At 31.8% G+C, this 22,282-nt stretch overlaps 1 pseudogene across 1 annotated transcript; it reads right to left on the reverse strand.

The window, feature by feature from the left end:
* Nucleotides 1-10,690: 10,690 nt before the first annotated feature.
* LOC149539357 (G-type lectin S-receptor-like serine/threonine-protein kinase At2g19130 pseudogene) lies at nt 10,691-13,666 on the reverse strand (annotated as a pseudogene). The gene has a single exon (XR_016356226.1). The product of XR_016356226.1 is annotated as a G-type lectin S-receptor-like serine/threonine-protein kinase At2g19130 pseudogene (transcript).
* Nucleotides 13,667-22,282: the final 8,616 nt, after the last annotated feature.

Genomic DNA, 22,282 nt, shown 5'->3' on the forward strand with positions numbered 1-22,282 from the left:
CGTCCATGTAGTAAGATTTTGAAAAATGTTAAATCATTTAGGCAAGAGGACATATGCAAAGAGAAGTTCTTTAATTTTAAAATTTATAAATAGACAAGTTCATGGTGTCATGAAAAAAGAAAGAGTTGTGGGAAAATTTCCTCAAAATAAAGATCTTTTTTTCATCTCTTTAAGAAGAAATTCATACCAAAACTAGTATAACAATATTAAAACATAGATAGTTACCATAATTTTAATTAATTAATCATAAAAACAACATATATATAAGATAAACATCTAATCTATAGTTATTAACTTATTTTATGAGTTGGTAGAATATTGTATAGCAACATTCAAGTGGATAATGTAATGTCTCACTTGGCCAATAAACTAGCACTTGCGCATTTGAAAAGTGCAAGGGTTACACTGATAGTCATTTATACTTTTGATGATGCTTGTGCCTCTAGATTATAGAAATATAGTAAGTATGTCATAAAATTTTGTGGAAAACAATGCCCTTACAAAGTAGTTGTAAATAGTTATTTGTCTTTGCTTCTCCTCTTCCAACATGACCCATATATTAACAATGGTGAGCCATACATACTCAACAAAGAAAAAATTATCTTTGGCTACTTTTTCAAAATGGTCCATATAGTTACAATGGTGAGTAAGATGCAAAAACTCAATAGGAAAAAACATATTTTAATGACCTATAGAAATTGTCTTTCCTACTATTAGACAAGTAGTTAAACCATCTCTTCTACTATGATCTTCCCCAAAATTGAAAATTTTATGATGATTTGATTTACCAGATCCAACTAATTCATAGATCAATAAACTCCTCTTCAACAAATTGTCATTCCCACTATTAGACAAGTAGTTCAATCATCTCTTATACTATGATCCTCCCCAAAATTGAAAAGTTGAACACCCTTTGATTTACCAGATCTAACTTATTCATAGATAAATAAACTCCTCTTCTCCTTATAATATTTCTTTTTTTTCCTATCCTTGATCTTATCCTCAAAAATATTTCATTTACCTAGTAATTTCTTTGATTGAAAAGCTCATTATAGGCTGGTAAGCTTTTGTTTCACATTATCAAACAATAACTAATTTTTTTATTAAATATTTTATGAATGAACTAGGGTATGTGTAGGATCATGGTCAACCAAACTATGCTCTTAAGTGGCAATAAAAAATTAGAAAATCAGGGTTATGTCAACATGACGTGCAGTTTTCTAATTATTATTAACTTTATATCAAAAAGTTGAGAGAAAAGAATCTCAAGCAAATTGAATCTAGTTTGTAAGCTACTATAACTTATCTTAAGAAAAAAAATTTGATTGGTCAAAATTTTGAATTTTAATGCAATATGACAAAAGTTTTAGAACAAAAAAAAAAAGTAGACGTATGTCTGATCACCTTAATCAAAATCAAATGATAATATTTTTTAATAATATTCAAGATATAAGTAGTAGACTCATGCATGGATGTGACACATATTTTTTAGTATTTTTATTCTAAATAAATAATAATTAATTAATTTTTGACTTTAGTATTTTTGGAATTAAAAAACACTTGTGTCTGACCACCTTAACTAATTCAAAACTCTGCAAAATTCAAATTTCATTTTTTTTTTTCCTTACAGTAGAAGAAAGATAGAATGTGATGCATCTTTTGGATTTAAAAAATGTTGTACCATTTGAATGTTATAGTTATTTTTCAAGTAGTGTGTCAGCCAGAACTTTATACGTAACTCCATTAGAAAATAAGTAATAATTACTTACCAAACTCATCATTTGACAAACTTTACATTTACAGAAAGATAAGAACATTCTTAAGAAACCCTTTTCATTTAATTAAATTTTGGTGAAAAAAAAGTTGTCAGCTACATGTTTGAAATAAAAATCACCTTAAAATATGCCAAAAGCACATTTTTAGGATGCTTTTAAAGTTGACCATATAGGTTTGGTATCAAAAGATATAGTAGACCTTACAAAGATATCAATTGTTTTCATTTAGTATCAGGGTGGGTGGGAAAAAAGTTGGAATAGATTTTGAAATGGTTTGAGATATTTCAAAATTACAAATTTTTTAGATTGCCACTTTTTGGCACACTGTGATCTTGCACATACCCACTATGTATATTTACTAAAAATATCAATTGCAAAATATGTGAATAAATGAATAAATTAACACATGTAATTTCATTTTAAATTTTTATAATATTAATCTTTAAGTAGAAATTAAAAATACAAATACAATAAAAAGCTAAAAATTGCTAATATTTTTAAATTTGTTTACATTTAATACATTATATTATGTTAGCATATAATATAACTTACATTTATATTATGTTAACATATAATATAGCTTACATTTATATTAACACTTATTATTACTATTTATAAAATTCATAAAATTATGATGCACATATAGCTAACATTTTATCAAAGTCGTCAAAGCATATTTCTTTTCAATCTTAATTCTTGTATAACAACTCTTGGTATACATTACCTCTCATTCTAGATTCATAATTATTATCTTTAGATCATAATTATTATCTTTGGATCATATTATTATTATAGTTTGAAAAAATACTATTAAATCAATTTTTATTATTTTATTTAAAAGAAAACTATATTTTTGGAGTGTTTAGAATTTAATTATTTTTTCATATAGAGGAAATGATGAACTATCATTTCAAAGAGATAATGTATGGTTAAAAGCATAAACTTGAGTCACCCTTTTGTAAAGGAAAAGGCTAAAAAAAGTATAACTATTCACCTTCCATGCCATAAAACTAGTATTATTATTTAGAATTTCAAAATGAAGTAAACTAATGAAATGTGTAGAAATGGATGAAGGTTAGGATTATAGTTTTTAATAACTATTTGGAATAAGAATTGATATAATTTTCTAATTTTTATAGATAATTTTTTAGTTGTTGAAAAACGTTGAAAATTAGGGGTGTAGTTCCCACCACAAAATTCTATGGAAATAAACTAATTTCTCTTTGATCTTAGACTATGTTATAGATAACATATATAGCTAGAATCAAAAATAAAAATTGGCTTTACACATATATTTTCTCTTTTATAATGAATCAAAATTCAACTCACACGAAATCGACAGTTTTCATCTCCCGCCACATCTTTTGAAATAAAATTATTCTAACCAGAAAAAATAAATACATTCTAGAAGAGGACTCTCTCCTCTAGAATGCCAGATAATTTTTAATTTATTTGGATATGATTTCATATTTTTTCTCTCTCAAAATTGACACCAATTTGAGTGTTAAAATACATGCTTGTAGAATTATTCAACTACAATATTCTATATTTAATTAAAACACAATAAATTCTATATGAGAATTTTCTTAACTTTGAGCTCTATAAAATGGTGTTTATATCTTATTTAAAAGATATCATGAAAAATAGTAAGAGTTATTAAAGTATCAATTTTCTAAAACAATTTTATTTCTTTATTAATTGGATACAAACTTGAATAAAACATGCATTTAATAGACATTTCCAAATGGAAAAGTGTTAGACGATAAATAACTTAGCTAGAATGAATTTATCTAGATCATATGTTTGAAAAAAAATAACTTTTAGATAGAAATACTCAAATTTAGTCATTTTGATAAATCATCCTGATAGGTGACACATCTTTGTACTTTTACCCATATATGTACTTAAGTCAACGATAGTAAATTTCAAAATGACTCTAATCATACTAGACATATCTCTAGTTAAATTTCTCCAATATGGTCCCAATTGTTGTTTATGTCAAATTCACACCTTCTGAGCATATTTAATTTATTGAGTATAATAGTATAGAATGGTTCCATTCGCAAGAGAAGTTCCCATTCACATGCACCTAACACATCATCTATATCTTGATTACCTTCATGTTCTTCTTCATTATCATCTTCCTCCTTAGAGTTGTTCCCAACATCACTAGTACAACTTACATGCCACATAGTGTAACTTGTAGTATTCATTTGATACCAATTTTTTACTATTTTTTCTTTTTTGAGTATTCTCGTTGCTTCTATATTATGAAAATTCTTATATAAGAGTAACTCGCTCCAATAGAATGTATCAAAATATTTGGATTAGATATGTGGGATTTTATAAAAATTTGGATAAGCATTGACAATACCTATCTTTTCTCATGCTTTCCATTTGCATCCTTTTCGATTTGCAATATATAAATAAGATCTTGCAGCTTGAATTCAACTCAATGTTTCAATTTCAAGAGGGCAATTTATGTAGGAATGTAGGTAACTAGGTTAAATTTGAGTATTTGCTGGCCCTTTTATTATTCGATAAAGCACTTTTTGTCCAACATTTAATGCTATAAACTCTCAACTAAAAACAATAAGTGGTAGTTTTTGTAACATATGACATGTTTCTTGTGATAATAACTTTAGATAAGAATTTATGATATGTAGACATGGCTAAGTCATCTAACTTTTGTAGTATAGATATTTTTCTTAGCATTTAAGTACATGTCTCATATTGTTTTTCTACCTTTGCTACATATTTTGTAATATATTTCAAGACGAGGGTTCGTGAAAGGATAGGTTGGCAATATGTGTTCACTCTCCAAATTGATAGCATCATTGCATCATGTATATTGAACATATCATCATTTCTTGTAGGTTCATATTTTACTTTTCCAATTTCATTGTGTGATAATGTGGATACATCTTTCTCTTTCCAAGGGGCTTTATATCTACAAGAGACTTTGTTTCCTTTCTTATGTAGACATGTACACTCAATGCATCTTGTGTATCTTTGAATTTAGGATACCAGTTCTTTGTAATCATCATAATATTTATAATAAATATCTTAGTTGTGTTCAAAAGATGAGGATCATCTAATGGAGAACGATATACCATATTATTGCGAAGGCATGCATCTTGCAGATTCTAGGCAGTAACACACATATCAAAAAAATTCTAGCACATTCAACTTCAATGTTGTTTTTCCAATCTAGTGTATCTATTTTTGGTACATTTGACATCCAAATAAATCCATGTATGTTCCAATTCCTCAATGTTGCTATTCAATTCTATACCACCAATCTATTATGCCCAGGAGATTTTTAATCACTTCCTCTTGAAATATTGTGAACCTTTGATGTAGGTATATCACAAAAATGTGTGGATTATTAATGACATTGTTTGATCATTGTTTATTTGTTTGCATACCTATACTTATGTTGTCCAAACTATCCATTTCATATATTCAACACTTAATGTAAAGAACAAGGTAGGTGGTCCAAGTTGGTTGATCATAATTTCAAGATTTGCGCATCATTTTTTCTAAATGGTTAATGGGCATAGTGCAGGTGCTAAGGTAGATAAATAAGAGAATTATCAATTCCTAATATCTTAATTTTCCTCTTTTCTTAGCAATGTTCGATGTTTAATGGTTTAAATTAGTATGGTGTTTTCATTTATCACAAAGTTATGTTTTTTCCTAATATCTTATATCTTATCCAATCAATATGTATTAATAATTAGAATGTTATCTCTATAGCTACTACTCCAACAAAGATGAATAATCTTTTCACTTCAATGCGTTAGAATTGATTCATGACTCTGTTGCTATTATATGTCATAATTTAGGAAGAGGAAATTCGCTCCAAAAATTATCTCCCTAGAGTGCTTTCTATTCCTTTTGGTGTCATTACTTTCTCCTACTGAATATGCCAATTAAATAACATAAGGAGAGTACAATGGATTTTCTTATCTATTCATCTGGTGATTCTCCTATGTGTCTTGAAGAATACAATCCTTTGCACTATGTATTGATTTGGCTAAACTATATGCTAAGAGTTTTGATCTCCATAAAATTGTTTTGTTCAATCCCCAATAGAATGAGATCAGTTATCATGTTATATTGTGCCAATGAAAGGTTACATTGATTTTTTTCTGAAAGATGCAACACTATGTTATTCACCTCTGTTTGATACATTGGCATTCTTGGTAGTTAGTGGTGATTACTATATTTGACTATGTAGTTCATACAAGGAAGGTGTATAAATAAAGATATATCTATTTATCTATCACTATCCATAAAAGGATAGTGATAGGAAAAGATAAAAGGATATATGGATAGGAAAAGATAAAGAGCTATAGTGATATATTTAATAGGATGATGTGATAGAGACAATTTTAAGTAATTAATTCAAAATGCAACATTGTCCACTTAATCTAGGAAATGATAACTTTAAAGTGATAAAGATATATGGGTATGTGTAGTTGTATTTCATTAATGAATTTTGGAAGAAATTCACACCTCCGGAGGATAGATATATGGAAATGATAAAGAAACTTGATGTCAAGGGCAATGGCTCACCCACCTTCTTCAACATCTAGCATTCCACGCACTTCCCTCTGTCACCCTTCCTCAGAGTACGACCCAGCAGGATGGACGTAGGAGGCCAGATGGGATGCATGGGGATGCCATGAGCATGGGACATCCAGGCAGTCAAACAAACTACCTAGATAGTTGTTGCTAGGCTTTAAAGCAAGAAGCTACAAACATAAATGTTCTTCTAGAATAAATGTGGTGGAGGACCATGATAGAAGCCTATAAAATAATATTTTTGTTGCATTCTAAAAAGGTTGACATTTAAAATTACCTAATCTGAAAGAAATCTGATAGGACATTGTCTGTAAGTGTCACTACGACTTATAATCAAAGCATTGTCAACACACTATTCTTTTATAACAATTTATCTAGCTGGGATAAGAGTGACTGATCAGAACAAGCCAAAATTACAAGTAATGTTCATGTTAAGTAATTATATTCATAGGGAATACTTGAATTTAATGGTTTGATTGTCTTAATTTTTAAGGAATGAAGAGACTATTGCCATGGAGAAGCACATCATTGAATGTCAATTCCAAAGAGAGGAATAAATTTGATTTCATAAAGTGCCTATTGAGTATGAAACAATTCAGTGAAATCAGACAGAATGCCATTGGAGTCAAACTTATTTATGAAGAAATTTGAGAAGACCTCGTGAGTATGTTACATCAATCGTGACTTTATTTTTAACTGCTTCTTATTTTATTCCAAAAATAATTGAGAAGACCCAGTGACTATGTTAACATCATTTTCAACTTCTTATTTTATTCCCATGGATATATACTGGGGAACATTTTACACTGTTTTTACTATTTTAAATTCAGTGTTACGATCATATATCATTCAAAATATAAATAAAAGGTGCAATCATATCATATATCGATAAATAGGAGATAATTTCCACAGCAAATCAAACTATGATATTGCTATCAGGATTTAACTGTGTGATTTTTTAGTCAAACTCATTGACCCATATTTCATGAGTAATAATTCAACATAATCCATCTCTCATGAAAATAAATGGAACACTTAACACTCATTGGATCTAGGTGATGCTCATAGGGGTGAAGCACTAGGACTTCTCAGGAGGTCACCCATCCAGTACTACTTCAGCCTGAGCGCGCTTAACTACAGAGTTTCCTCCATGGTTAAACCCAAAGCTTGCAACCCCATTTGAAAAACCTTCACCAAGTGTTGTACCTTATGAACCATTTATTAGAAAGCCCCTTAAGCTAATCAATTGATAAGTAGGAGACAATTTCCACAACAAGTCAAACTGTGATATTGCTATCAAGATTTAACTGTGTGATTTTTGAGCCAAACTCACTGACCCATATTTCATGAGTAGTGATTCAACATGAATCCATCTCTCATGAGAATAAATGGAACACTTAACACTCATTGTATCTAGGTGATGCTCACAAGGGTGAAACACCAGGACTTCTCGGGAGGTCACCCATCCCAGTACTACTCCAGCCTAAGCACGCTTAACTACAAAGTTTCCTCCATGGTTAAACCCAAAGGTTGCAACCCCATTTGCAAAACCTTCACCAAGTGTTGTGCCTTATGAACCATTTATTAGAAAGCCCCTTAAGCTCATCAATTGATAAGTAGGAGATAATTTCCACAACAAGTCAAACTGTGATATTGCTATCATGATTTAACTGTGTGATTTTTGAGTCAAACTGATTGACCCATATTTCATGAGTAATGATTCAACATGAATCCATCTCTCATAAGAATAAATGGAACACTTAACACTCATTGGATCTAGGTGATGCTCACAGGGGTGAAGCACCGGGACTTCCCGGGAGGTCACCCATCCCAGTACTACTCTAGCCTGAGTGCACTTAACTACAAAGTTTCCTCTAAGGTTAAACCCAAAGGTTGCAACCCCATTTGCAAAATCTTCACCAAGTGTTGTGCCTTATGACCCATTTATTAGAAAGCCCCTTAAGCTCATCAATTGAGAGATGGATTCATGTTGAATCACTACTCATAAAATATGGGTCAATGAGTTTGACTAAAAAATCACACAGTTAAATCCTGATAGCAATATCATAGTTTGATTTGCTGTGAAAATTATCTCGTATACATAACCTGATTGGGTTTTACAAAACCTGGTCGGGTTTTACAAAACTCGATCGAATTCTACAAAAACTGATTAGGTTATAAAAAGCTTGACCGGGTTCTGAATTCCTTCCTTATTTTTAGGAACCCAATCGAGTTATTTGAATGCAAAATTTCCAATTGGGTTATGCCTTGGTAATAGCCTCGAGAAACAATCCAAAGGCTTGGGAGACATTTTTCATCCTTTAGACACTTTTTCATTATGTAAAATGAATTGTTATCTTTGTCTTCATCAGGTACATGAATGGTGAAGTGGGTATCTCTAAAATCACCACCATAATCTTACACATCTTCCTAGCTTTCTTATTATTTATTTTCTTCTATTTTTGGACAACATTAACATATATAAGCTTTAATTACTTCTACCAATGCCTTCACATTCCTCACAGACATATGTCTACCATTTTTTAAATAACTTTTGATATACTTAACCAAATTGAAAATAAATTACATATTATTGTTCTACACTTGATTATATACATTTTTTTAATAAAAAAATTCATTTTAAATTATTTTGATGCAATTTATGCTCAACATGTGAGAAAGTACCAAATTTTCATGATGTAGTATGTTCAATAATTGATAACAAAAAAATATTCATCACCAAATTACAAAGAACATACACAATTTCTAGATATGACTCTTAACTATCATCCTACCAAAGGGATATGAAAAATAAAAAATATAACTATGTCTTTTATGTTGCACACAAAAACAACTATGATACGTTTTCTAAAAAAATCAAGAACTATTTTTCATGTCCATGGGGTTCGACCCACCTAATCTTATCCATTGTGTAAAAAATCTAGTAGTTTAGAAAGAAGATTAAGAGTACTATCATTTATATGTTTTACACATCTTATCATTTTTAGTGGATTACCATCAAATGTCTCATCCAAGTTTAGGTTTGCTTGATTTCAAAAAGAAGGCGTCTACTAACACCCGCTTTTTCTACACCGTCTTGGTGCACTCACCCTTTCATTTTCATTTTCTATCTTCATTGTTTATTTCTTGTGGATGGCAAAAGAACTAGATTTCTGAGTTAATCATGCATTCTCATATCAATAAATTTCTCTGACTTATTTCCATTTTTATGAATATGGATGAATTTCTCAAGACAATCTAGACTGTAGAGGAAACTCATTCAATGGATGCAACAATGGGGGTAGTAGTGGAGGGAAAAAATGAGGGAGATTATTGTATAGTATGATACAATCCCAAGAACCAAATTTAATTACTCATATTAGCATTAGTGCAGAGGTTGTAACTTATGACCAATGCAAGGTTCAACAAATGATTGCTATCTTTATTAAATCTATATAATATGTAATAGAAACACATTTTTTTTGGAGGACCATTTAATATGGTTTGGAAAAAAATCAAATGTATAAATAATATCGATTGGTTAATCCATCATTCTCACAAAAAAAATTCCTTTGAATTTTAGAGATGCACAACATTGGCTTAGCTATACAAATTTACAATGAGATCTATGAAATTCCCTATGAATTTGCCAATGTGGAAACTTAACCAAGTCAAACAAACAAGGGCCCTTTGGCAAGAGAACTAAATTGCTGGCCAAGAAACCCTATTTCAATCACTTTATGGTTAAATTACCAGAATATCAAGTTCAATCCTTCAATTGTTTCGAGAACTCAAAGTATTTACAAAAATTGTTTGTAGGGTTTGAAATATTGACTTTTCCATGTCATCGGTTTGTTTCACAAGAACCTAACACTAATTTAGGCATTGTAGTAATTGATGCACTCACTCTGAAGCCAACTTCCCTATAGTTGGTAACGTTTACATTTCGAATCTATTTGGGTAATAGAGGTGTTGTGATATCTTAAATCTATTCCTCGAATGTAATAAATGGAAAATAGTATTTGAGAAAAATAAATAAGATGACTACTAAAAAAATCTTTGTTTCAATCCCTTTTGAACTCTATATATAATTTCAACGTCCAAACTTCACAAGAACCAAGCAATTACCTAACATTCTTCAATGTCTAAACTTCACAACATCCAAGTAGTAGCATGACATTTGTAAATGACCCTTTCTTGCATTTAAATTACTCATGTTTGCATGCTTACCTCTACTACCACAATAATGAATGCATAGAATATAATTTGAATTCTTTCAGTATAAGGTTGTTGTTTAAAAATATATATGCTTAAAAAAATTATATTTAGTTACAAGAATAAAAATATAAACTTATAATTAATATCAGCCTTAATCTTGCACTTTTTGTTACAAGTACTAGTGACTATAGCTTACATATAAGCTTTACATTGTTCTAGATTAACGTTTACATGATGATACATGTTTACAGACTGACACTTTTTTTCAGTTGGCAAATGTAACATCTATTAAACGTTTCCCTTAGATTTCTTACTTTTCCTCTCAATGCTAAATGCTAGGAATACCTAATAAGTATAGCTTACATGTAATTCTTACATTATTCTTGATTAACCACGTCACCAACTATAACTTGTATATAAGCTTTACATTATTCTAGATTAATCACATCGCCAACACTATTACTCTCAATCTGAATAGCTAGCTAGTAACTATAGCTTACATAAAAGCTTTACATTACCCTAGATTAACCACGTCACCAACACACTCACTCTCAGTAGTGTTGCTCTGATTTGTTCGATTGTCAACAAGCACAGGGGTCGTGAACAAACGAGATGGCTCCATCTTCCCTTCCAGCATCAGCACCACCTGTCCCATGGTTGGCCTCATCTCCTCATCTCTTTCAATGCAGAGCAATGCTACAACACTTGCTCTTCTCACCTCTTCAATATCTTCCTCCTCAGCAACACCCTTTTCCACAACATTAATCGTGTTCCCCTGACTAATTTGGGTCGCAGCCCATGGCGGAAAGTAATACATACTTGAATCTTGCACGTCTAAATCCAAAGTTCTTCTCCCGGAAATGATTTCCAAGAGCGTCATGCCAAAGCTGTATACATCGACCTTTGGAGTAATGGGAACACCAGAAATCCATTCCGGAGCTAAATAACCTCTCGTTCCCCTCGTTGTGGTCAGAATACGACTTAAATCCCTGTTCACAAGCTTTGCCAACCCGAAATCGGCCAACTTTGGGCAAAAATCAGCATCAAGCAGAATGTTCTCAGGCTTTACATCGCCGTGAATGATGCGATCTCTGCATTCCTCGTGGAGATATAACAAAGCTCGAGCAGTGCCTAAGGCGATCTTGAACCGAGCCTTCCAGTCGAGCACCTTGATTTTACCTTTGGACCCACTAGTGAAGAGTATGGAATTCAGCGATCCATTGGGCATGTAATCATACACCAGTATACGTACTTTGGATCCTTGTGCACAAAACCCTCGAAGCCTTACTAAATTCCCATGTTGTATATTTCCAAGTGAACTGATTTCCGCTCGAAATTGCTTCTCTTCTCGGTTTGAATTGGACTCCAATTTCTTCACAGCCACAAGTGTACCGTCTCGTAGAGATCCTTTAAAAACTGAGCCGAATCCTCCGCTCCCCAGCTTAGACCTGAAGTTCCTAGTCGCAATCTTCAACTCCTTGTAACTGAACATTCTAAGAAAAGAGTCGGATGAATCTTTACAACGTTCAGTAGATCGTAGTCGATCTTGTCGCCTCCTCCACATAAAAAATGAAAAGACAGCTAAAGCGATGGCGAGCGCAGTGACAATAGCAATCACAACAGGCATGACGGTTTTGTGTTCGGATGACGATGGTGGATCAAACGTTGCATGGGCAGAGGCAGGGGCTACTCGAATGAAGACATTTGAATTGCTACTAGTTGATGAAGAATCACGCAAACCAAACAGAGGTGTGGACCAGATTTGGCAGGGACCTGAAGGTGGATTGAAAGCATAAGCAGTGCACAAGCAGTTGCTGAGGCAGGCTTTCTCGCAACCTGTCGTTGTGGGCGCTGGGATGTAAGAACCATAATCATTAAACGATGTTGCGTTGGACTCGATGAATCTGTCGGCTGTGCAATTCAAGGGACTCTGGCGAACACAGCCACTGCACGACCAGTCCAGTGAATCCCAGGCTTCATTGTCTTTTGGTGTGAAGCCATTTACACAGCTGCAGAATTCAGAATTAATGGAGTTACAGACGCCGAAAGCGCCGCAGAGGCCATACACGGCGCACTCATCTCTGGGCAGAGACCAGAACATGCTCCATTTATTCCCATCGAACTGAGCAAGTCGCATATCTCCGGACTTGGTCAAGATGAAATGCATGGGTGCACGCATATTATGGGTTGGTGTTAAACTGACATACAAACTAGAGCTGGTGTTCCCAACGCTGATATTGAAAAACCTTTTGTCTGTCATCTCTGGAATACGAGTGAATATTCTACCATCCCAAACTCCGCTCGACCAATACTTGACAGAGTTATTCCACATTAGCACAATTTGTTTGAAGCTAGATGGATCCAACTGGAAGGAGAATAGCCCAGGAGCAGGATCAAACGAGCTTTTCCAAGACACCAGTTTTAGTTGTTCACCAAATCTCATTGCAGGCAACCAGATATCTGTCGGCATGTCGAAACTCTGCCACACAGTTTCAGATTTGTTGTCATCACCGCTCAGCATCAAAAAATTACCGGACTCTAGTATCACAGCACGGGATGCCTTCTTCGATATGTTGACCGACCAAATAGACGCACCCTCTGCGTCCAACAGATACAATTCACCTTCTCTTGACAGCTTCAAAACTCCAGACTTGTTTCTCGCGGGAGTCTCTCTGTTGGCCACCCAAACGATCATCTTCTGTCGCATATTCCCGTACCACATTCCAACGTACCAGTTATTGGTTCCGTTTGGGCTGAAGAAACCCAATTCAAATTTGCCATTCTCTGAAATCAATGTCTGATTTCCAGCAAGCGAGGCGCCCAAAAAAAGAGTATCTCCGGCCCTGACATAGCTACTCAATGGAATAAACACAGCAACTGCAAAAACAAGTCTTAACCGCTTCTCATCCATCGCCAAATTGTGAGCCATTGATCGAACGTCCCCCGGGCTTTAAGGCAACCGCTATCCAGGCAGTTCGTTCGACTGCCTGGATGCCCCATCCTCATGGCATCCCCATGCAGCCCATCCGGCCTCCTACGTCCGTCCTGCTGGGCCGTACTCTGAGGGGGGGTGACAGAGGGAAGTGCGTGGAACGCTAGATGTTGAGGAAGGTGGGTGAGCCATTGCCCTCTACATCAAGTATCTTTATTATTTCCATATATCTCTCCTCCCGAGGTGTTAATTTCTTCAAAAATTCATTAATGAAATACAGCTACACATACCCATATATCTTTATCACTTTAAAGTTATCATTTCCTAGATTAAGTGGATGTTTATTTCCTCATAGGCATTTGTTTGGATGTTTATTTTAAGTTTCTTATATTTCTACATTGACTAAAAATATTTTGGTTGGCATATGACTAGTGGCTGGTAAATATAATAGTTTTGAAACAAAGGGAATTATTGAGCATCGTAGAGGAATTTCAAGCCATCGTGGTTTATGGGATTGGAGATTGAAATCAAGTTAAGAAAAATTAGTATCTTATTTTCTTTTGTACATCTAACAACTCTTTCTAAAGATAACAATATCTCAAAAATATGCTTTTAGTTTTACCTTCAAGGAATTGATCTTGCATTTGACTTTATCCAGTCTATATCATACTTGATTTCATTTTTTAATTTTTAATTGTCTAATATATTTATATTTATAATATTAAAAAAAAAAAAAATTAAAAATTATATATTTTAAATTATATTGATTCGTTCTAATTTTAGTAATTTTAGATTTGTAACGTAAACAACAAATGATTTGATTTAATATTTGAAAAACTCTATAACCATTAAAATGTAATCTTACATCTATTTTGAGAGATGCAAAGATTGAAGATATATGGATAGGAAAAGATAAAAGGATATATGGATAGGAAAAGAAAAAGAGCTATAGTGATATATATAATAAGATGATGTGATAGAGACAATTTTAAGTAATTGATTCAAAATGCAACATTGTCCACTTAATCTAGGAAATGATAACTTTAAAGTGATAAAGGTATATGGGTATGTGTAGCTGTATTTCATTAATGAATTTTGGAAGAAATTAACTCCTCAAGAGGACAGATATATGGAAATGATAAAGAAACTTGATGTCGAGGGCAATGGCTCACCCACCTTCCTCAACATCTCGCGTTCCACGCACTTCCCTCTGTCACCCTCCGTCAGAGTACGGCCCAGCAGGACGGATGTAGGAGGCCGAATGGGATGCATGGGGATGCCATGAGGATGGGACATCCCCATGCATCCCATCCAGCCTCCTACGTCTGTCCTGCTGGGTCGTACTCTAAGGGAGGCTAACAGAGGGAAGTGCGTGGAACGCGAGATGTTGAGGAAGGTGGGTGAGCCATTGCCCTCTACATCAAGTTTCTTTATTATTTCCATATATCTGTCCTCCGGAGGTAATTTCTTCCAAAATTCATTAATGAAATACAGCTACACATACCCATATACCTTTATCACTTTAAAGTTATCATTTCCTAGATTAAGTGGACAATGTTGCATTTTGAATCAATTACTTAAAATTGTCTCTATCACATCATCTTACTATATATATCACTAAAGAACTTTATCTTTTCCTATCCACATATCCTTTTATCTTTTCCTATCCATCTATCTTCAGTCTTCGCATCTCTCAAAATCGATGTAAGATTACATTTTAATGGTTATAGAGTTTTTCAAATATTAAATCAAATCATTTGTTGTTTACGTTACAAATATAAAATTACTAAAATTAGAATGAATCAATATAATTTAAAATTTTTAATTTTTTAATTTTTTTAAATATTATAAATATAATATATATTAGACAATTAAAAATTAAAAAATGAAATCAAGTATGATATAGACTGGATAAAGTCAAATGCAAGATCAATTCCTTGGAGGTAAAACTAAAATCATATATTTGAGATATTGTTATCTTTAGAAAGAGTTGTTAGATGTACAAAAGAAAATAAGATACTAATTTTTCTTAACTTGATTTCAATCTCCAATCCCATAAACCATGATGGCCTGAAATTCCTCTACGATGCTCAACAATTCCCTTTGTTTCAAAACTATTATATTTACCAGCCACTAGTCATATGCCAAGCAAAATATATTTAGTCAATGTGGAAATATAAGAAACTTAAAATAATCATCCAAAAAAATGCCTATGAGATATGTATAGGAGAAACACAATCTTTTGTTACTTATCATTCTTCATAATGTTAAAATATATTTAAATTCTGAATTTGACTTTTTAACATATCAACATCATTATTTCACCTTTCGATGCAAAGTGTATTATAGTTAAGTTTAGAATTATATAGAAGTTTGAAATGCCCTCTGATTCATTAAAGTTAATTGACTGAAATGAATTAAATTAGAAATGAATCAAAACAAATAAGGTGGATATCATAGTTATCACCTTTAGGCTTTAATAATTATACTATTTTAAAGTAAAGCATATTTAACGTTGCTCGCTTCATACAATTCTACAGTATGAAAACCCTGAAATGGTTTATGATTCCCACTAATGCTTCAATGCAGAATTTGTTCAGTTTATTTATTTGTTCAGCACACTCAATTCCACCTGGGAACTTGTGCTATGCTTATTTAATGACACCTTTTTTGGCCTTTTCAGGCGTGACCAGATTTTATTTTATGGCCTGACAGGATTTTATTTTATGGTGTCTGACATTGCTAGACACTCGAAAAAGAATCCTACTTTTATGAAAGAGGCGACGACAAAAGAAGTACTGACTAGTAGTGCGGTGAGAGGGCAATGGCTATCCAGGCCGTTTGTTCAATTGCCTGGATGCCCCATCCTCATGGCATCCCCATGCATCCCGTCCAGCCTCCTACGTCCATCCCGCTAGGTTGTACTCTCATGGAGGGTGACAGAGGGAAGTGTGTGGAATGTGAGATGTTGAGGAAGGTGGGTGAGCCATTGCCCTTGACATCAAGTTTCTTTATAATTTCCATATATCTATCCTCCGGAGGTGTTAATTTCTTCCAAAATTCATTAATGAAATATATCTGTCATGACAACAACCTTTTTTATCGTGCACATTTTTTGTTTTTACATGAAGTTAAGGAAAGTCCAAGAAAGCTGGTTAGCGTCTAATTATATTTTCTGTTACGCACCAAACATTTTGTCGTGACCATTCCACATTTAATTTTAGAGTGACCAATCACCACGTTAATTTATCAAACAACTTTATTAAGTTCATTGTTACATCTGAACTAATGAATATGACCCAGTTGAGGAGAAACAAATGTTGCCATCTTCAATTGTAGATTTCATTATAAAAAAAAATATTGCCATCTTCAACTGTATATATAACTATAAAATTATTGCAAGTTTAAATTGTAGGTATGACCAAATCAACATGAGACAACTAGTTAGAAAACTAATGTCAATTTTAAGAAAAAATATCTATAGTATTAATAATTAAAAAAATGTTAAGTGTGTCAATATATGAAATGACTATGATAATACCTAAATTATAAATGTTCAAAAAAAAAAAACTTTAACTAGGCTTGAGAAAAATGTAATTAATACTTAGGTGAGAGATTATCAACATAAAATATTTTAATTACATCAATAAGAAAAATAATTTTTAGTATTTTGAAAAGCTATTAAGACAGGATCATTTTTATCACATTGGTTCTCTTCAAGTTCAAACATCCGGTGACCACATCATATAGCTCTTCCAAATTATACTTTTCCATATCATGACTCTATTTTATGAAAATTAGCTTAGGCTTTATGTGATTTTTTCTATTATCATATTTCTTTCAAATCACCTCATTGCTTTAATGAATTGCAAATGATTGGCTACAACTACTATTATACAAGTCGGATGGGAAGGAGAAGAAAAAGGAGAGGTAATTCTCCTTTCATTTTAGTTTTATTTTTGTTATCTTTTAATATTGGTTGTATATATACAATGTTTATGACTGCTCATAGTTTCTTAGTGATGGTTAGACTTTGGGACACTTTGATGCAGGGGTTTTTGAAATCAAGAAGGGGGTAGGTTAGTATGTGTTGTATTTGACTTTTAGTTATTTTATAGCATTTTGTTTCTAGGTCAGCCCCCCTTTTTTTGTTGATTTTCAATTTGAAAAATATACATTGAAAAGTTGTATAAAGGGATAAAGGGCATCTCTAGGAGAAATGGAGGAAATTGTCAGCACATGGTATTATTTTATAAGATGAATAAAGTAATGATGTTGTCATTGTATTGTATTCTCCTTTATATTTGACAATGATATTGATAATATGCTATGATGAAGAAAAGAACCATGTTCCCTTCTAGATGTAATTTTATCAAGTGAATGATTGGAGTAATTAGTGAACATAATATGAATGGTAAAAATGTGTAGTTAATAACTTAAATCTAAGATGTTCATTCAAATGAGTAAACATGAGTAAACATTTAAGAGTGTTGATGAGAATGAGGATGCCCACTTGAGAGGACATGCGAGTTCAAGAGAAGATGGGTAAGCTCTAAAAATTAAAAATTAATGAGATGGTTCAAAGATTTAACAAGTGCCACATAGTGGCTTGTATTTGCCTTAACTTTTAATAATTTAAAATTGATTAAGTTATTAAATAAATTTAATAAATAGAAGTTAAATATAGGTAGTAAAATTATTTCCCCTCCACGTCTGCATGTCCACCATTCTCAACCAACCATGGTAGCCAGAGAAATCTAAGTATTACAGAGTTGACATGTTCCCCACCTCCCTCAGAATATCCCCACTGAATCCAGCCACTGAAAAATTCAAGTAGCGCAAATTCTTGAGTCTGGTCAATCCAGGAGGGATGGGAACTCCAAAGAAGTTATTGAAGCTCAGATCGAGGTTCTCCAGGTGTTCCAGATTGATCAATGGGAAGAGAACATCCCCAACTACATTAGTTAGAGACATACCATCAATGGAAGCATCAAATGAACTGTGGAGATCGAGACTAGTGACATGAAGTATGTGAGGATGGCACTGAAATGGAAGAGGGAATCTCTTTCATGGTCTGGATAACACGTAGAGCCACTAACATGCAAGAGCAAAAGAAGAATGGCTGCCCAAATCATTTTCATTAAACACAACATGGACCGATTGCTCTTTTTTTGTGGCTTTGAGCGCCTCTATTATATATATATATTTGAAGGATAACTTGCAAGAAGGGCAACGGCTATCCAGGCAGTTCATTCGACTGCCTGGATGCACCATTCTCATGGCATCCCCATGCATCCCATCACTAACTAAGAAAAATAAAACAAATATTCTAAATACACATAAACACACAAGAATACTAGATTTATGTGGAAAAACTAAGATGGGAAAAGCTATGGTAAGAAATGTACTAACTCTATCTGAATATCTAATTACATATTTTATGCTAAAAGCCAAAGAACTCATATTTTTCACCAATTTTAGTACACTACAAAGGGTTATATAATTCATAGTGAACATAGATAGAAACTCATTAATTTAGAAAAGGTAAATATAAATTTCTAAATAATGTAATGACCTTTTAGTCTAATTTTTTTCATATTTTTGTCTTGTTTAGATTGACTTGCCTTTGCACATGAATAATCTAAAATTCCAACTTTCTCACACACTCTCTTACAAATTTATTTTATTTCTATCAAAATATATAGAGATTTATCCATCACAAACATCACAACATTCATCATGAGAAAGTAGGCATTATTAATAAAAAGTTGGACACCTTGAACAAAAAATACTCAATGTGGTCCACTCTAGGAAGTAAAAAGACCTAAACACATCATACATGTTCATTTTAAATTAATAGATATCATCCAAATGCATCATAATTCTTTTGAAAACTAGACCAAAAAATAATTTGCAACATGCATTAAATCTGCATTACCCATTAAATTCCCAAAATATCTTCAAACATATGTAGTGCAATCTAAAGTATGACATGCCATGGTAAAATCATCTTATATCCCATAGAACTTTCCTTGACCTATATCTTAAAAATAAATGTACCACAAATATTCAAGTAATTCAAAAGCTTAAAAAAATAGTATAATATTGCATGTGACAATAAAACTACACTTATAAATCAACTCATGAATAAATATATGAAAAAATACCATACAAATCATATCACCATACCCAGAAAGATGTGCAACCTAGAATTTCATCTCAAACTAATCATATCCATACAAGCTTGTTGAGATCATCTTGACAATAATTCTTATAGTTGGCAAAAAACTGCAACCATTTCTTTTCTAAATAATTTGTTTGTGGGCATGTACACATATCAGTGCAATATTTACAATAGCTAATTATGAGTCCTAGAGTTGTAAGTAGTCATCAACTCAAAGAATTCTTCAATTGTCTTTCATACATATTTGTCGTTTTGAAATATACTACTTCCATGATTATTCAAATATTTTTAATAAATCAATGTCATAGCCTTTGCAACTTCCTTACATATTTTTCTCAATAAATGTCTTAGAAACCTCCTATAAATCTAAGTAAATTTATTTAACTTCTTCAAATAAATTTATCATTAATGAGTATCTCAACAACCTCTTCTTTGTTCTAACAAATTCTTTAACTTTCTTCAAATCTTCTTCTTTAGTAAATATCTCAAAAGCATAACATTAATGCCACGCCATAGGTTGACATAAATGAAAACACAAATAATAATTTATGTTAACATATAGGATTTCATAGATGTGTTAGATCCACTCAGTAATTGTGAGATTGACTGCTACAATGGTTAAACTATAAATAGTGTAAAGTGATCTACTAAAAAATAGAAGCTACATTTTCTTGATTGGATCCCATATACAAGTTTCTATCAATATAGACATACAAGTTGATTATTCCACCATATTAAAGAGATATAACATTATAAAATATATTCCTCACATAATTTACCAAACTTCTCCAATCATTAGGTCACATGAAGAACTCGTTACACTCATCAAAATTGATAATAGAAAACATTATTCTAAACTAAGACCATTTTCGAACTAAGATTTTTAGAAGGAATCTAATGACCTATGAAGTAGCCTACTAAAATTTAAGTAATGCGAATAATTAGGACCTAGTGTTTAATGTGCTAGGTACGAGACCCATTTCACATTAACACCTCTTGTCCATCTATTCTATACTTGTCTATTTCATTTATACCATTTTTCCTATAAACTGTGTTTATCCATTAATAACTACTTTTCTTTATCTCTATTTAATTTTTGATCTCTTGTGTACATGTTCTATAGTAAATGTTTTTTCATTTATATTCCCATGTAATGTATTGATTTTTTTCTATCATCTTATCCATTATTTTATTCTACTTGCCTTAGTCAATGTACTATTGCATTCACTTTATGCCATTGCTGAATTAGTTTCCCTACCAATCGCAAAAAACAATTTTTAGAGAATAGATATATGTATAATGTTTTATAATTTATTTTTTATTCTTTAATATTATATAAAATATATGATTGGGTGATTTAATTTTGTGTTATAGGAGCTCTTTTTTCGAAGGGTTCTCCATACTCTATTTTTCTCAAGTAAATTTTTATTATAAACAAACAAAAGAACTCTAATCTTATAATTATTAAAGTTTATAACACTATTTTCTATGAGCTCATTATATAGTTTGAAAAAAATCATGCTTTAAATAAAATTTAGATATTAAAATTAAAATAAACAATCAATCAATCTTCGATATAATACATAAATGAAAATCAACGATTTATTTGACAAAATAATCAACTCTAATTTTTTTTTTAAATATTCCATTAAAAAAATAAAATACAAACATATTTTTCATTTCTCCAACCATTTCTCTATTTTTTATTTCTTACAAAGTATTCCACTATTTTTAATTTCTTACACAATTTTTTTATTTTTTATTTTTAATTTAATAAAAGAGTACCTTATTTTCAAGTCCTCATGCAAAGCTGCTAGGCTTATTTTAGCCGACAGCTCCATGGAATCAAATTTGCCATCTAATTTTTAAGCATCATTGCTAAATGAAGGTTTTATAATATTTATTGTTAATATATGTTGGAAAAGAAAATTTAGGCAAATAAAAATAAATAAATGTAGGAAAATAAAAAAGAAGGGAATAAATGGAGTGAAGACATTTGGCATTTTTCCAATAACCAGTGGCTGCTTATTTTCAACCCCACATTTTCCCAAAGCTTATTTTAAGAATCACATCAGGACATGGGTTAAGAGTTTATTATATTACTGGTTGTAACAACAATTTTGCTTTGTACAATTCATAAATATTAAAGTTTAAGATTTGAAGCAAGCACATGAGGACATAGGGTAAAAGTTTATTATATTGCAGGTTGTAGCAATAATTTTGCTTTTTACAATTCATTTTATATTAAAGCTTAAGATCTTAAGCAATCGCATGAGGACATGTGTAATGCCCCTAACTAAAACCTTCATTAATTTATTTCAATTTCCTAATTGTTGACTTGTTTTCGTATTTTCCTTTTATTTTTCTCCATAACTCTCGATGTTTGTTTCTTACACAGTTTATTATAACAATGTTACTTATTGTATTTGTCGTAGGCAATATACTATTGCAATCAATTGTATTTAATTAGTATTAATATTTTTTATTTCAACCAATCAGATGAAAGTTTTTTTTATTTTTTATTGTCACTTTTCATTTTTCTAATGTATATATGCGATTTTTTTAATTTTTTAATTCATTAAA

Source organism: Cupressus sempervirens, chromosome 9 (assembly GCF_028749045.1).
Source record: "Cupressus sempervirens isolate cs-2001-9-10 chromosome 9, ASM2874904v1, whole genome shotgun sequence".
NCBI lineage: Eukaryota > Viridiplantae > Streptophyta > Pinopsida > Cupressales > Cupressaceae > Cupressus > Cupressus sempervirens.